A 5,024-nucleotide genomic window follows, 5' to 3' on the forward strand; every position below is an offset into this window, starting at 1 on the left:
GGTTCCAGCTGGGCACCCCTTTAATCCCAGCTACTCAGGAGGCTGAGGTGGGAGGATCATTTGAGACCAGGAGTTCAATACCTCTCTGGCAACATAGTGAGACTCTGTTTCTAAAATAATAAAAATAAAAATATGTGGGTATAGCGGCGCACACGTGTAGTACCAGCTACTCTGGAGGCTAAAGTGGAAGAGCCACCTGAACCCAGAGTCTGAGGCTGCAATGAGCTATGATCACACCACTGCACTCCAGCCTGGGTGACAGAGTAAGTCCTCATCTCTAAAAACAAACAAAGAAAAAGATGGTGGCCCCATCAATTTATAATACTGTATATTTTTACTATACCTTTTCTATGTTTAGATACACAAGTACCACTGTGTTACAATTGCCTACAGTATTCAGTACAGTCATATGCTGTACAGGTTTGTAGCCTGGAAGCAACAGGCTATATCATATAGCCTCAGTGTGTAGTAGGCTGTACCATCTAGGATTGTGTAAGTACACTCTATGATATTCACACCATGAGAAAATTGCCAAATGTTGCATTTCTCAGAATGTATCCCTGTCATTAAGTGATGCCTAACTGTATTCTGATCTTTTGACGTTACTGCTGTTCCAGCAAAAAGCGTTAGAGGAAGACCCTTAGCTTTTTATCAAAACCACATTGTCTTAAATTTATTGTCTTTTGCCATGTGCATAGGCTCAGAATTTCCCAAATCATCAAATCCTGATTCCTATTTGTTTAGCAGTTTCCCCTTCAATTTATCTCTTTCCTCATATTTTACTATAAGCAGCAAGTAAACAGAAGGTACCTTAAATACTTTGCTTAGAAATCTCCTTGACTGGCCAGGTGCAGTGGCTCACACCTGTAATCCCAGCACTTTGGGAGGCCGAGGTGGGTGGATCGCTTGAGGTCAGGAGTTTGAGACCAGCCTGGCCAACATGGTGAAACCCCATCTCTACTAAAATTACAAAAATTAGCCAGGTGTGGTGGCGCATGCCTGTAGTCCCAGCTACTCAGGAGGCTGAGCAGGAGAATCGCTTGAACCCGGGAGGCAGAGGTTGCAGCCGAGATCGTGCCACTGCACTCAAGTGTGGATGACAGAGCAAGACTCTGTCTAAAAAAAAAAAAAAGAGAGAGAGAAAAGAAATCTCCCTGGCTATATATTGAAGTCTATCTCTTACAAATGATCCATTCCACATAACTGCATAAGCTTTCTGCCACCACATAACAAAGATCCCTTTTCCTCCAGTTTCCAATAACATGTCCCTGACTTCGACTTCCTCACCAGCAGCATCCTCAAAGTCTAGATTCCTACTGACATCCTGTTCAAGGTGATTTCAACTTTATCGTGCTCCTTCAAATTCTTCCAGCCTCTACTCACTACCCAATTCCAAAGCCATTCTCACATTTTTAAGGTACATGTTATAACAGCACCCCATTCCAAGTAGAAAATCTACACCTGTTTTCTATTGTTGCATAAGAAATTACCACGCATTTAGCGGCTTACAACAACACAGATTTACTGTCTTGTAGTTTGTATGCGAAGTCTGGGCATTGCTCAGCTAGGTGTTCGGCTTAGGGTCCCACAAGCTACAATCAAGGTGTTGACAAAGTTTTTATTTTTATTTATTTATTTATTTTTGAGACACAGTCTTGATTTGTCACCCAGGCTGAAGTGCAGTGGTGGTATCACAGCTCACTGCAGCCACGACCTCCCACCTCAGCTTCCTGAGTAGCTTGGATTACAGGCTCATGTCACCATGCCCAGGTAATTTTTAAATTTATTTTTGTAGAGACAGGATCTTGCTATGTTGCCCAGGCTGGTCTCAAACTCCTAGGCTCAAGTGATCCTCCCACCTCGGCTTCCCAAAGTGTTGGGATTACAGGTGTGAACCACAGGACCCAGCAGACAAAGCTTTTAATTGGAGCCTTAACTATAGAAGCATTTTCTTCTACATTCCCACAGTTGTTAGCAGCATTCAGTTTTTCACAATTGTAGGATTCGCCGCAGCTTGCTTCTTCAAAGCCAGCAAAAAGAGAGAGAGTCTGTTAGCAAGTTGGAGTTATATAATGTAATGTGATCATAAGAGTGACATCCCATCACCTTTGCCATGTTCTACTGTTTAGAAGCAAGTCACAGGTCTCACCCACACTCAAAAGGAGGGAAATGTAGAAGGGTAAGAATACCAGGAGGTGGAAATCATGGAGGCCTGTCCTAAAGTTTGTCTGCCACAACCGGGGTGAGAATCAAAGAGACTTTAAGCTTAAAGATTTGCTTGTTTTGTTTAAAAAAAAAAAATCTGAAACATAAGAAGAAAACTAAAAATAAATATACCCTGACAAACCACATGAAGTTATATAATCAGATATCACAGGAATAAAAAAGTAGGAGTGTATCTAATAAAAAATATAAATGTATTAGTTCATTCTCACACTCTAAGAAGAAATACCCGAGACTGGGTAATTTATAAAGGAAAGAGGTTTAATTGACTCACATTTCAGCATGGCTGGGAAGGCTTCAGGAAACTTACAGTCATGGCAGAAAGGGAAGTAAACACGTCCTTCTTCACTAGGTGGCAGGGAGGAGAAGTGCCCATCAAAAGGGGAAAAGTCCCTTATAAAACCATCAGATAGGTCAGGTGCGGTGACTCATGCCTGTAATTCCAGCACTTTGGGAGGCCGAGGCAGGCGGATCACTTGAGCTTAGGAGTTCAAGATCAGCCTGGGCAACATGGTGAAACCCTGTCTCTACTAAACATACAAAAATTAGCCAGGTGTGGTGGTGCACGCTTATAATCCCAGCTATTTGGGTGGCTGAGGCATGAGAATCGCTTGAACCCGGGAGGCAGAGGACACAGTAAGCTGAGATTGTGTCACTGCACTCCAGCCTGTGTGACAGAGTGAGACTCTGTCTCAAAGCAAAAAGCAATAAACAAAACCCATCAGATCTCGTGAGAACTCATTCATCATGAGAACAGGATGAGGGTAACTACCACCATGATTAAATTATCTCCCACTGGGTCCCTCCCACAACATGTGGGGACTATGGGAACTACAATTGGCCAAATCATATCATTCTGCCCATGGCCCCTCCCAAATCTCATGTCCTCACATTTCAAATTCCAAAGTGCTGGGATTACAGGCATGAGCTACCATAGAGATGGGATCTTGCTATGTTGCCCAGGCTGGTCTCAAACTCCTGGCCTGAAGCAATCCTCCTGCTTTGGTCTCCCAAAGTGCTAGGATTACAGGCGTGAGCCACTGCACCCAGTCTCTATTTTTTTAAAATTTGCTGTATTGTTAAATTAAGCAACATTTCAGTAGGTGAGCCTGTAAAGTAACCTCTATTTTGTATGAGTTTCTATAATTCCTTCTAGTCTCCTGACTTCTAAATCTTGCAGGTGCTGTGTGGATTGTGGATATAACTCTATATGCATATACACATATACAGGGATACCTTGGAGATACTGTGCTTCTGTTCCAGACTACCACAATAAAGCAAATATCACAATAAAGTGAGTCACACAATTTTTTTATTTCCCAGTGCACAAAAACATTATGTTTACAGTATACTATAGTCTATTAAGTGTGCAATAGCACTATGTCTAAAAAAAGTACATACCTTAACTAAAACATACGTTATTGCTAAAGAATGCTAACAATCATCTGAGCCCTCGGTGACTCATATAATCTTTTTGCTGGTGGAGGTACTTGCTCAATGTTGATGGCTGATGACTGATCAGGGTGGTGATTGCTGAAGGCTGGTGTGGCTATGCAATTTCTGAAAATAAGACAACAGTGAAGTTTGCTGCATTGATTGGCTTGTCTTGTCATGAAAGATTTCTCTGTAGTATGTGATGTGTTTGATAGCATTTTACCCACAGTAGAACTTTCTTCAAAATTAGGCTGGATGCCATGGCTCATGCCTGTAATCGCAGCACTTTTGGAGGCCGAGGCAGAAGGATCACCTGAGCTCAGGAGTTTGAGACCAGCCTGGGCAACATGGTGAAAGCTCATTTCTACTAAAAATACGAAAAAATTAGCTGGGTATGGTGGCGCGTATCTGTAATCCCAGCTACTAGGGAGGCTGAAGCATGAGAATTGCTTGAACCAAGGAGGCGGAGGTTGCAGTGAGCCGAGATCACGCCACTGCCGTCCAGCTTGGGTGACAGAGAGACTCTGTCTCAAAAAACAAACAACAACAACAACAACAACAAGAAAAACACCTTTTTTCAAAACTGGAGTCAATCCTCTCAACTATGTTTAGTAATATGCTAAATCCTCTCTTGTAATTTCCACAATGTTCACAGCATCTTCACCGGGAGTAGATTCCATCTCAAAAAATCACTGTATTTGCTCGTCCATAAGAAGTAGCTCCTTATCTGTTGAAGTTTTATCATGAGATGGCAGCAATTCAGTCATATCTTTAGGCTCCACTTCTAATTCTGGTTCTCTTGCTATTTCTACCACATCTGCAGTTTCTTTCTCCACTGAAGTCTTGAACTCCTCAAAGTCATCTGTGAAGGTAGGAATCATCTTCTTCCGAACTCCTGTCAATGTTGATATTTTGACCTCCTCCCATAAATCATGAATGTTCTAATGGCATTGAGAATTTGTGAATCCTTTCCAGGTTTTCAATTTACTTTGCTCAGATCATCAGGAGAATCACTATTAGTGGCCACTATAGCCTTATGAAATGTATTTCTTTTTATTTCATTTTTTAAGTTTTTATTTTTTTAGAGACTGAGCCTCATTATGTCGCCCAGGCTGCAGTGCAGTGGCTATACAAAGGTACACTACAGTCTTGAACTCTTGGGCTCCAGGGACCCTCTTGCCTCAGCTTCCCAAGTAGCTGGTACTACACAGGTGCATGCCACCTCCACTGTCTGAAATATATTTCTTTTTTTTTTTTTTTTTGAGATGGAATCTTGCTGTGTCGCCCAGGCTGGAGTGCAGTGGTACAATCTCAGCCCACTGCAACCTCTGCCTCCTGGGTTCAAGCTATTCTCCTGCCTCAACCTC

Source organism: Mandrillus leucophaeus, unplaced genomic scaffold, assembly GCF_000951045.1.
Source record: "Mandrillus leucophaeus isolate KB7577 unplaced genomic scaffold, Mleu.le_1.0 Scaffold666, whole genome shotgun sequence".
In the NCBI taxonomy this organism is placed as follows: Eukaryota; Metazoa; Chordata; class Mammalia; order Primates; family Cercopithecidae; genus Mandrillus; species Mandrillus leucophaeus.